We start from the raw sequence: 14,016 nt of genomic DNA, 5'->3' as shown, positions 1-14,016 counted from the left end.
GCGCAGAGGTCCATATGTCCAATACCGAAGATGAGGTGATTAGCCTACAGGCTAAAGTCCAGTCTCTTGAAGGTAAAAATAAAGAACTAGTAGACAAAGTTATAGATCTCGAGGCAAGGTCTAGGCGTTCCAACGCCTAGGCCTTGAGTCTATTAAAACACTTAATTTTTAATACTTAAAAACAAGTGTATGGGACCAAGTGCTCCAACCTCAGTCTACCCTGAAGTCTTCCATGTCTGAGGCGCACAATAGCTAAAAGTTTTCCCCAATTCAGTAGACACCCGTGGGACATTAAAAAGTAACAAGCTCTGAGAGTGTCAAGGCTAGGTCGCCATAAAAGCAAACATGTGAGGGAAAATGGGAGTTTTAAAAGAACTGCTTTATATACAAATAATCCAATGATAAGCCCTCCTCAAATTCAAAGAATCCCAACCCACAGACTGACACAAAAGACAATAGTGGGTGCAGAAACTATCCTTAAAAATGAACCGCAGACCAGTGAAAAACTGAGTCTTGTGGTTTAAGAACGGAGGCTGCCGCATGTGTGTAAATTGTGTCACCATAGTCAAGGACAGGGAGAATGTGAATGTAAATGTAAATGGAGGAGCATTGCCTGGACAATGTTCTTCCTGTTTTCGAAGATGAAGCAGGACTTCACTCAAATTATTGATTGATTTGTCATCATGTGTTTTAATGGACAGTTTATCATCAATCCAAATGCCCAGGTACTTGCCCAGAGTGGGGGATTTGTTATGTGTAGGCTCCCTTTAATACATTAATATATAATATTAGGGTGAGGGATGGAAAGGATGGATGATTACAGAGTTGGACCGGGTCTGGCCAGAGCTAATTGGGAAATTGGACGAATGAACGGTGAGTCCATCATCCTTCACAGCTGCCCCTGAATTTCCATTGGAAATTTGTACTTGACGGATCATGAATTTGAGGGCTTAAAATATTTTCTGACTTTTTGGCAATACACAATATATATATCGTGATATTCCTTAATTTTGCTTGATAAAATAATAAAATGCACAAAAACGCTATACAGCACATAGCCATTTTGTGCATACCAATACAACAAGTATATTGTTGAAACTCGATATACAGTGTCTTTGGAAAGTATTCAGACCCCTTCACTTTTTCCACATTTTGTTGTGTTATAGACTTCATTTAAAATAGATTAAATTAAAAGAATTTGCCATCAATCCTCTCACAATACCCCAGAATGGCAAAGCGAAAACAGGCTTTTAGAAATTTCAGTAAATTTATTAAAATTGAAATACAGAAATACCTCATGTACCTCATGTCAGACCCTTTGCTATGAGACTCTAAAATGCAAAAATGTCATCAACAAATCACTCAATAAGTTGAATTGAGTCCATCTTAATGCAAGGATAATAGTTCATGTAATTTTGGAATTAATATCTTTGTTTTTATAGGGTCTCTGATTTGCATAGGAATCAATTACATACTGTGTAGATTAGGATGTCACTACCAACTCAGCAAATTTCATAGCTTCTCTTGATCCTAACAAACTCCCCAGTCCCTGCCGGTGACAAACATACCCATAACAGGATGCAGCTACCACTATTCTTCACACATTGCATGTGCTGGATTTGCTCCAAACTTAATGCTTTATAGTAAAACCAAATAAACACATTTCCAGCCACCTTCTTTGCTGTATCACTTGAATTCATTGTTGCAAACACAATTATTGGGTAGACATAATAATTACATTATTTGCCATTAAGGGATTCTTTTTGGCCACTTTTTGGCCACCTGGACTTTTTCAAACATCCTTTTGCTCTGTTTGTAAGCAAACAGGACAAGCAGTTCTATTGACTAAAAGGACTAAATGTTGTAAACACTATTAAACAGAACAAAGACCATAAAGGCACTAACCTATATTACCACAAAATATAACATAAATTACCAAATAGGTTTATCAAATCAAATCAAAGTTTATTTATCAGATACACAGAATGGAGAGTGACGAACAGTGAGTCCATAAATCCTTCACAACAAATGGAGTAAGACAAGCTTCTATTTTGGGTTCTGACTGGGTAAGACAGTTGAACTAGTTCAACTTAATTTAAAAGTAAAACAATGGATGTACCAATCCCAGATTGCCCCTTTAAACACATCACTAATTAATTTATAAATAAGTCATGCTGCCTATGTATTGAAATAACCTGCTCACTATTTTCAGCTCAGCTTCCAGGAAAGCTGTTGTTCCTGAGACCTGATCATTCTGTTTGTCTCTGCACAGTCAATGATGAAAGAGTGACAATGTCAGTGGCCTCAGATTTAGTGAATCAACAGGACCTCCACTCCAAAGAGACCCTGTTAATCATTAATATTGTTTGCAACAGAACCAAGAGAGCAAGCACTTTTTTCAGCACCTGAAAATGTGACAGCACTAACCAGACTTTGCCTCAAATAAACTTATTAGTTAATCTGTATCAATGTCAATATTTTACATAAAAACACCTTCAGCATGTGTACAATGACCAAATATAATGTGAATGGTTGCTGTCTATCACAAACAAAATCATATTTTAGTCAAAGAGTGAAAATATACTGTATAAAATGCATCCTTATTGGCCCTAGTGGCCCCTAGTGGACACTTTCACACTAAACACATTAGTACTGAACTTATGAGGAGGACTTGAGCTGTAAGGGCACTCCACAGTGACAGTGATGCTCGGCTCAGGAAGATACACTCACTGAACATTTTATTAGGAACACTATACTCATACTGGCTAGGGCCTCCGTTTGCTCTCAAAACAGCCTCAATTCTTTGTGGCATTGATTCCACAAGATGTTGGAAACATTCCTTTGAGATTCTGGTCCATGATGACATGATTGCATAACGCAATTCTTGCAGATTTTTCAGGTGCACTTTCTAGTTGTGAATCTCCTGTTCTACCACATTCCAAAGGTGTTCTATTGGATTCAGATCCGGTGACTGGGAAGGCCACTGAAGAACACTGAACTCATTGTCATGTTCATGAAACCAGTTTGAGATGACTTTTGCTTTGTGACATGGTGCATTATCATGCTGGAAGTAGCCATTAGAAGATGGGTAAATTGTGGCCATGAAGGGATGCACATAGTCAGCAACAATAGTCAAATAGGCTGTGGCATTCAAGCCATGATTGATTGGTATTAACAGGCCCAAAGTGTGCCAAGAAAACATTCCCCACACCATTACACCACCTCCACCATGAGAAGGCGTACAGGTGTTCCTAATAAAGTGTTCGGTGAGTGTATATGATGACTGGGGATAACATCCTATTCTTTTTTCAGTACATCTTGTCTGTTGACCGAGCCAGCCTTAACAAAGAGCTGCTAACAGGTAGGATAATAAAGAAACACTACTTCTATGTTGTCATCTGGGCAGCCAGACAGTATTACTATATTAGATGGTTGGTGTTCTAGTTAAGATACTGTATACGTATGCTTACCCATTCCTCTTGAATGGCCTGTACAATACATGTTTTACATTAACCATATCGATCTTATAGATCTATCTGCTATACAAATACATATCCACTTCTTATAAAACAGTACAGCTTTAACTTTGTTAATGTTAAGGTTACAATAGAGACATAGAGTGTCTCTATCCATTTGGCTAATTGGAGAGTTTAGCCGAGCCTTGGATCCAACAGATGATTTCCCCTGTGTTTTACAGATCTTGCTATAGTTCATGGCATTAGGGGATGTGGAAGGCTTTTTTGAGCTTAAAAGATTTTACCTATTATTTTATAAAGCACTATGGGTTAGAGATAATAGGTGAGAGCATGGTTCTGACTTTAATTAGACACAGGTGCTTCTGTTGTTTTCACACTTTCTCTAGTTTTGTGACTGTTTGTGGCAAAACAACAAAAATGTTTATGTCAACAGGCAGTTGACATGTCAGTTAACATGTCAACAGGCAGTCCAATAGCTAGAAGGTCTGTTATCAATGCTAGGGGGGAGACATGTGACACACGGGGCATTTACACATGTGACACTACTGTACTATCACCATATTGTGCAATGTTTTAATTAGTTACATATTTTTTCAGATGTACTTATCCTGAAGGTGTTTTTACATGTAATGTTTACCGTCAGACATTCTTTTTTTTCTTCATTATTTTTTATATATGTTTTTAGGGCATTTCTCCTTTATTGGGATAGAGGCAGTAGAGATTGACAGGAAGGATGGGAGAGAGGAGGGATGATATGCAAGATATGTCGAGGGTCGGAATCGATATGATATATTTGCAATGTCGTTTACAATTTGTTAATGATCTGGCATTGTTGTATCATGATATGAGATTCGTTTGTAATGCGCCATTTTTTTACGCCATTTATACTGTTCATATTGTTTATACTGTTTATACTGTTCATACTGTATATTTTTTAGTACTTCTATTTTATTTTATTGTATTCTATTTTAAAACTTATTGTATTGTTGCACTACTCTGTGGCACTGTCACTTTTGCATTTCACTGTATACTTGTATGCACGTGACAAATAAAGAATCTTGAATCTTTAAACACATCACTGATTAATTTATAAATAACCTTGAGACGGGCTGAAAAGCCAGAGATTTAATGACTGTGCTAATAAACGGGACCAAATCCCTCACTAAGATACTGCGTCTGCCTCTGTGTGAAAAGAACCTTGCTACAGTCATACACACTCAAAGACAAACAGGAAAGATTTCAAGGTATTTGGGGTCCATTCATAAATTATCTGAGGGACAAGGATATATCTCATTTGTTGGACGAATCTGGGGAAGATTAATCATAGCCTCTGTGGTGGGTCATTGAGGCTACTGCTGTAGATTAAGTAAGTTGAATATTAAAATATTGTAAATGCATCTGTTGTAATGTACCCTCTATGGTGTTTTTTATTTATTTATTTTATTATTATTATTTCATTTTTTAAATGTATTATTTCACCATTGCAGTATTGGGAGGTAAGTCAATTTACTTATTGTGAAACATTTCAATATTGTTTGCTCATTGATAGGCAAGTATCCATGTATATATCATTGTAACAATGTCCGTTCTTACACAGAGGCAGACGCAGTCTATCGTTAAGGGATGGTTCCCGTTTATTCATAAAGTTCAGGGTAATATTGTTTGTTTGGCTTTCCAGTCTCCTCCCAAGTCACTCTCCACGCTCTCTCGTGTTGCCGTTCCCAGCTCACCTACTGAAATGACAAAGGCACACACATCTTAAGCACTAGCCAACGAGACTTCATTCGCAACAGGTGTGCAACGAAGCCTCGCCGACACAACCCTGGCCACGGTCCTGTAGCTCCCTCTCCCTGCATGTCCCCCCACAATCATATATACTGTAGCGAACGGCGGGGCAGAGCAGCTTGCCTCAAGCAGGTATCGAACTCGCAACCTTCCGCTTACAAACCGGCCGCGCTAGCCACAACACCAAGAGAGTTAACTCACTTGGCGGAGCTGCTAACGGGCCTTACACAGGGTCGTTACACTATCCCCTCCGTTCGGGAGAGCGTGCCCTCACGCTTCACTATACGAGTCTCTCACGTGGACACGCCTCTCCGATGGCCTCACGGGCGCCATCCCACTTCTGACACCAATGTAGCGAACGGCGGGGCAGAGCAGCTTGCCTTAAGCGGGTATCGAACTCGCAACCTTCCGCTTACAAACCGGCCGCGCTAGCCACAACACCAAGAGAGTTAACTCACTTGGCGGAGCTGCTAACGGGCCTTACACAGGGTCGTTACACTATCCCCTCCGTTCGGGAGAGCGTGCCCTCACGCCTCACTATACAAGTCTCTCACGTGGACACGCCTCTCCGATGGCCTCACGGGCGCCATCCCACTTCTGACACCAATGTAGCGAACGGCGGGGCAGAGCAGCTTGCCTTAAGCGGGTATCGAACTCGCAACCTTCCGCTTACAAACCGGCCGCGCTAGCCACAACACCAAGAGAGTTAACTCCCTTGGCGGAGCTGCTAACAGTTAACTCTCTTGGTGTTGTGGCTAGCGCGGCCGGTTTGTACGGTTTATAATACTGGTGATTTGTAAATCTGCATACATTTTTGTATTTTAGGTGTGATTGTATTTTTTATATTAGTTTTGATAACTTTCCTAAAATGTAAAAACTCAATAAACATATTGTTGAAAGAACGGCGGGGCAGAGCAGCTTGCCTTAAGCGGGTATCGAACTCGCAACCTTCCGCTTACAAACCGGCCGCGCTAGCCACAACACCAAGAGAGTTAACTGTTAGCAGCTCCGCCAAGGGAGTTAACTCTCTTGGTGTTGTGGCTAGCGCGGCCGGTTTGTAAGCGGAAGGTTGCGAGTTCGATACCCGCTTAAGGCAAGCTGCTCTGCCCCGCCGTTCGCTACATTGGTGTCAGAAGTGGGATGGCGCCCGTGAGGCCATCGGAGAGGCGTGTCCACGTGAGAGACTTGTATAGTGAGGCGTGAGGGCACGCTCTCCCGAACGGAGGGGATAGTGTAACGACCCTGTGTAAGGCCCGTTAGCAGCTCCGCCAAGTGAGTTAACTCTCTTGGTGTTGTGGCTAGCGCGGCCGGTTTGTAAGCGGAAGGTTGCGAGTTCGATACCCGCTTAAGGCAAGCTGCTCTGCCCCGCCGTTCGCTACAATACATTCATATTATTATAATACTGGTGATTTGTAAATCTGCATACATTTTTGTATTTTAGGTGTGATTGTATTTTTTATATTAGTTTTGATAACTTTCCTAAAATGTAAAAACTCAATAAACATATTGTTGAAAGAAAAAAAAGCGTAACATTTTTGCCGGGCTGTATTTTGCCGCGCAATATTGCTGAATCTTTGAAAGACATGTTATAAGGTTAAGTGTTGCATCTAGCCCCATCACTGACGAGATGCTTAGTCCCTCCACTTGGTTGTTGTCTTTCTGTATGTTGTTATGTGTTTTATGTGTGCACAGGTATTATTGTTATTTTTATTTTATTTTTTGTATTTTACCTTTTTACTTTTATTTGTGTGTGTGTGTGTCCCTGCCCCATTCTTAATAACATAACCTTGTGTTCTTCTATAGCCTGGGACACGTTCTTATGTCTTAGGTGTGTTGTATGTATGTTTGAGGAAAGAATGCCAATGTTTTATATTTTGTATCATCATAGTGTATTCTATATTTTGTACGGCTTTCTTGTGTTACAATAAAAGAAACATTTGATCACAAAAAAAAGAAAAGAAAAGTATGCCTAAATTCATCTTCTTTAAGGCCTCTTTTGCTCAGGCCTTCTTGATAAATTATTCTGTCCTTTATCTCTCTGTTCTGTTTGCATTTGTGAGGAAGAGAACCAACCAATGAACTACAGTCACTCCACTGAGGTCGACCTTTATGACATACTTAAGACACACATGCTCCTCCCTCACAACTCTAACTGCAGGCACAGAAAAACTGTCTAGCAGTATATATGTATTAACAGTAACATGAGGTAGATGCAGAATAAATATAAATATGGAATGCCGTATAAACAGTATAAACAAGTATGTACAGTAGTATTAAAGAAAATATAGGATATGTGCATTATGTGCATTATGAACAGTATGGACAGGTATGTACAGAAGAGCAGTGGTATTGAGTAAGAGAAGGGGAGGGGAGTATAGTGCAATAGTGCAATTGTCCGGGTGGGGGGGGGGGGGGGGGGGGGGGGGTTGCGGGGGTAGTAGGTTGTCAGGTAGGTGTAGTGTTCGAGTTTAACCATTTGGACTCTGACTTTAGTGATATAAAGGCCTACTGTTGACACACCAAAATGGTACAACTCACTCAAGAGAGATGTCTTGCTTGGAAATTGCGTTGCATCGTTTCATGTTTTTTATTACTTGTTGTTTTGTATGCCACAGATTAATCCAAACCAGCAAGCTTTTAACATACTTCATTCAACCATCTAATAGGTTGGTGCTTTGAATGCCTGCTACTTTGCAAAAAGAGGTTTTGAAGTAGAGGTCTTTGAATCTCGAGAAGGTAAGTGTGTTTTCCCTTTTTATAACTACAAAGTAGCCTGCATATATGTCCTTAAGTAACCTATGCTCTTCTTATGTACTGTAACCCTAACTCTTAACCACAATGTCTCATGCCCTGAGAGCTATCAAAAGACGCCAAAAGCAAAATACATTTTGTAAAATAAATTTAAAAAACCATAAACATTATGCAGATAATTGATACGTTGTTTATGTGTATTATGACAGATATCCGTCAAGCCAAAATAGTGAAGGGACGAAGCATCAACCTTGCTTTGTCTCACAGGGGCCGTCAGGCTCTGAAGCATGTGGGGATGGAAGAGACGGTATGTTGACTTGTGTTATCTTCCCTTCCTACCACTTTGGGAAAATCAGTTCCCTAAAGGAAATGCACCCATTTTTAACATGCTCCATTTTCATCTGTAAATGTGGTAAGAGCATGTTGCATGTTGTGAATAAACTTAAAAAATCCAACACTCTTGCAATGAATTTGCAGTTAACTAAAGAATGACTGAAGTGTTTGAATTGTAACAGAATGCTAATACATCAAATGCATTTACAACACCATGTCAGCAAGTTAGCTATCTATGCAATGCTATTTTTTGCCAATGTGTTAATCTTGTGGGAAATTTCCAGTAGGGTTTAAATCCCAGTCTCAAGCATGTTAGAGCTCAAAAAGGATCCTACCAGGCAGCAGTTCTTGTTTTGTTTAGCTATATTTCTAATGATGAAATATTTAAAGTGTGCCATAGCCCCTTGAGTACATCCACGATGCCCTGCCTACCCACAGCTCTCTGAAAGGTTTTATTCTGGCATCTGAAGTCAGTAATTACTCTTTTTGTGGACACACATTTAGTGCACTGAGCACATTATGGATGCTTCGGCAGTCACTACGTCAGAACGTTGTTTTACACTTCCATGACTTTTCAGCTTGACAGAGCCAGTGAGAGAGGTGTGTACGTTGACATACAGTCCTCCAGAGAGGTTAAGACACATAGACACATACAGTGTGGTGGAAGTCTAGGATTTACCACTCTGTACTTTAGCTCTTCGGAGGTAAGAATCAAGAAACAAGTCCTGAGTAGCCACAATATGAGTCCGGTATTTATTGCTTGCAAACAAGAGACAATATCGTAACAGCAGCCCAGCATAGATCTGGGGTTTCGTTCAGCGCAAGTCTGAAGAGACAATGATCAGGGTTGTCTTTTATACAGTTTAAACACTTTAGAGGTGTGGCAAGAGAAAATATAATCACAGTAGTTACACAAGTTGTATCAGTCATATGAAAGTGTATAACCTGAAAATAGTTCTATGAATGTATTTTCCATAACAACAGTCCTCCAGGGAGGTTAAGGCACACAGACACATTTCCCAAATTTGCAGTTGTTCCCCTTTAAAGGGCAGCCATTATGAGAAACAAAATGAAATTAGCCAAAAAGATCCATTCCTGTGAACTCAACTCAGAATAAATGTTACGTGTGGTAACACAGATCATGTTTAAACATACATTGAAGTCTAACACATTGACTACAGTACCTTGTAGCACTCATGTTAAGATAATGTATCAATTTTGCAAATCTGACCAGCTGATAAAAGGCTTTGGATTTCTTCTCCAGGTTGTCTCCAAGGGAATACCCATGCATTCCAGAATGATACACTCTCTGAGTGGGAAACAATCTCCCATCCCTTATGGCAAGAAGGGCCAGGTAATTCTGCCGTGAATGCAGCAGCCTACACACATCTTATTTTAACTTCTATTACATTGAGCTCATGCCACAAACAAGACTAGGCATGGCCATCATACTGTAGCACAGTCTGACAGTTTTGTTTTCTGCTGCGATATACTTTTGCTTATAGGGGTAACTACTCGCAATTTCAAAGACAGAACTATGGATGCAAGGACTGACCATGCATGAGATCAACATTAGTGTTTGAACCATGTTTTGAAGCTATAGAGTGTTGGTTCACAATTGCATTGTTTACAAACATTGCATGAAAAGAAGATTGTCTGAGGGGGGGACAAAGAGAAACAGTTAATACACGGGACAAGGCAAATATGACAAGCAGTGCCATAAAAGGCCTGAATGTTGTAAACACAATCAAACAAAGAAAAGAACAAAGACCACAAAGGCACGAACTTATATTACTACAAAATACTGTGCAACATACATTTCCAATTAGGTCTCTAAAACAAAGGCACTTACTTGATACATCACACACAACACAAAGGAAAAGGGATTGCCACTCCATGCACATACAAACACACACTGGGAAAATGTGTGAAAATATTTGTTTTATTTAACCAGAGAGACACTGAGACCAAGGTCTCTTTTGTTACAATACAAAACATAAAACATAATAAAACTATCAAATACACACATTTATGAATCAAAACAAGAGCATGTCACTGTGAGTTGGTCCCTAACCAAGGACTTAAAAACAAGTGTATGGGACCAAGTGCTCCAACCTCAGTCTACCCTCAAGTCTTCCATGTCTGAGGCGCACAATAGCTAAAAGCAGTTTTCCCCAATTCAGTAGACACCCGTGGGACATTAAAAAGTAACAAGCTCTGAGAGTGTCAAGGCTAGGTCGCCATAAAAGCAAACATGTGAGGGAAAATGGGAGTTTTAAAAGAACTGCTTTATATACAAATAATCCAATGATAAGCCCTCCTCAAATTCAAAGAATCCCAACCCACAGACTGACACAAAAGACAATAGTGGGTGCAGAAACTATCCTTAAAAATGAACCGCAGACCAGTGAAAAACTGACAGTTGTGGTTTAAGAACGGAGGCTGCCGCATGTGTGTAAATTGTGTCACCATAGTCAAGGACAGGGAGAATGTGAATGTAAATGTAAATGGAGGAGCATTGTCTGGACAATGTTCTTCCTGTTTTCGAAGATGAAGCAGGACTTCACTCAAATTATTGATTGATTTGTCATCATGTGTTTTAATGGACAGTTTATCATCAATCCAAATGCCCAGGTACTTGCCCAGAGTGGGGGATTTGTTATGTGTAGGCTCCCTTTAATACATTAATATATAATATTAGGGTGAGGGATGGAAAGGATGGATGATTACAGAGTTGGACCGGGTCTGGCCAGAGCTAATTGGGAAATTGGACGAATGAACGGTGAGTCCATCATCCTTCACAGCTGCCCCTGAATTTCCATTGGAAATTTGTACTTGACGGATCATGAATTTGAGGGCTTAAAATATTTTCTGACTTTTTGGCAATACACAATATATATATCGTGATATTCCTTAATTTTGCTTGATAAAATAATAAAATGCACAAAAACGCTATACAGCACATAGCCATTTTGTGCATACCAATACAACAAGTATATTGTTGAAACTCGATATACAGTGTCTTTGGAAAGTATTCAGACCCCTTCACTTTTTCCACATTTTGTTGTGTTATAGACTTCATTTAAAATAGATTAAATTAAAAGAATTTGCCATCAATCCTCTCACAATACCCCAGAATGGCAAAGCGAAAACAGGCTTTTAGAAATTTCAGTAAATTTATTAAAATTGAAATACAGAAATACCTCATGTACCTCATGTCAGACCCTTTGCTATGAGACTCTAAAATGCAAAAATGTCATCAACAAATCACTCAATAAGTTGAATTGAGTCCATCTTAATGCAAGGATAATAGTTCATGTAATTTTGGAATTAATATCTTTGTTTTTATAGGGTCTCTGATTTGCATAGGAATCAATTACATACTGTGTAGATTAGGATGTCACTACCAACTCAGCAAATTTCATAGCTTCTCTTGATCCTAACAAACTCCCCAGTCCCTGCCGGTGACAAACATACCCATAACAGGATGCAGCTACCACTATTCTTCACACATTGCATGTGCTGGATTTGCTCCAAACTTAATGCTTTATAGTAAAACCAAATAAACACATTTCCAGCCACCTTCTTTGCTGTATCACTTGAATTCATTGTTGCAAACACAATTATTGGGTAGACATAATAATTACATTATTTGCCATTAAGGGATTCTTTTTGGCCACTTTTTGGCCACCTGGACTTTTTCAAACATCCTTTTGCTCTGTTTGTAAGCAAACAGGACAAGCAGTTCTATTGACTAAAAGGACTAAATGTTGTAAACACTATTAAACAGAACAAAGACCATAAAGGCACTAACCTATATTACCACAAAATATAACATAAATTACCAAATAGGTTTATCAAATCAAATCAAAGTTTATTTATCAGATACACAGAATGGAGAGTGACGAACAGTGAGTCCATAAATCCTTCACAACAAATGGAGTAAGACAAGCTTCTATTTTGGGTTCTGACTGGGTAAGACAGTTGAACTAGTTCAACTTAATTTAAAAGTAAAACAATGGATGTACCAATCCCAGATTGCCCCTTTAAACACATCACTAATTAATTTATAAATAAGTCATGCTGCCTATGTATTGAAATAACCTGCTCACTATTTTCAGCTCAGCTTCCAGGAAAGCTGTTGTTCCTGAGACCTGATCATTCTGTTTGTCTCTGCACAGTCAATGATGAAAGAGTGACAATGTCAGTGGCCTCAGATTTAGTGAATCAACAGGACCTCCACTCCAAAGAGACCCTGTTAATCATTAATATTGTTTGCAACAGAACCAAGAGAGCAAGCACTTTTTTCAGCACCTGAAAATGTGACAGCACTAACCAGACTTTGCCTCAAATAAACTTATTAGTTAATCTGTATCAATGTCAATATTTTACATAAAAACACCTTCAGCATGTGTACAATGACCAAATATAATGTGAATGGTTGCTGTCTATCACAAACAAAATCATATTTTAGTCAAAGAGTGAAAATATACTGTATAAAATGCATCCTTATTGGCCCTAGTGGCCCCTAGTGGACACTTTCACACTAAACACATTAGTACTGAACTTATGAGGAGGACTTGAGCTGTAAGGGCACTCCACAGTGACAGTGATGCTCGGCTCAGGAAGATACACTCACTGAACATTTTATTAGGAACACTATACTCATACTGGCTAGGGCCTCCGTTTGCTCTCAAAACAGCCTCAATTCTTTGTGGCATTGATTCCACAAGATGTTGGAAACATTCCTTTGAGATTCTGGTCCATGATGACATGATTGCATAACGCAATTCTTGCAGATTTTTCAGGTGCACTTTCTAGTTGTGAATCTCCTGTTCTACCACATTCCAAAGGTGTTCTATTGGATTCAGATCCGGTGACTGGGAAGGCCACTGAAGAACACTGAACTCATTGTCATGTTCATGAAACCAGTTTGAGATGACTTTTGCTTTGTGACATGGTGCATTATCATGCTGGAAGTAGCCATTAGAAGATGGGTAAATTGTGGCCATGAAGGGATGCACATAGTCAGCAACAATAGTCAAATAGGCTGTGGCATTCAAGCCATGATTGATTGGTATTAACAGGCCCAAAGTGTGCCAAGAAAACATTCCCCACACCATTACACCACCTCCACCATGAGAAGGCGTACAGGTGTTCCTAATAAAGTGTTCGGTGAGTGTATATGATGACTGGGGATAACATCCTATTCTTTTTTCAGTACATCTTGTCTGTTGACCGAGCCAGCCTTAACAAAGAGCTGCTAACAGGTAGGATAATAAAGAAACACTACTTCTATGTTGTCATCTGGGCAGCCAGACAGTATTACTATATTAGATGGTTGGTGTTCTAGTTAAGATACTGTATACGTATGCTTACCCATTCCTCTTGAATGGCCTGTACAATACATGTTTTACATTAACCATATCGATCTTATAGATCTATCTGCTATACAAATACATATCCACTTCTTATAAAACAGTACAGCTTTAACTTTGTTAATGTTAAGGTTACAATAGAGACATAGAGTGTCTCTATCCATTTGGCTAATTGGAGAGTTTAGCCGAGCCTTGGATCCAACAGATGATTTCCCCTGTGTTTTACAGATCTTGCTATAGTTCATGGCATTAGGGGATGTGGAAGGCTTTTTTGAGCTTAAAAGATTTTACCT

The sequence above is a fragment of the Argentina silus genome, assembly GCF_951799395.1.
Source record: "Argentina silus genome assembly, chromosome: X".
NCBI lineage: Eukaryota > Metazoa > Chordata > Actinopteri > Argentiniformes > Argentinidae > Argentina > Argentina silus.
This window is presented reverse-complemented; position numbering follows the sequence as displayed.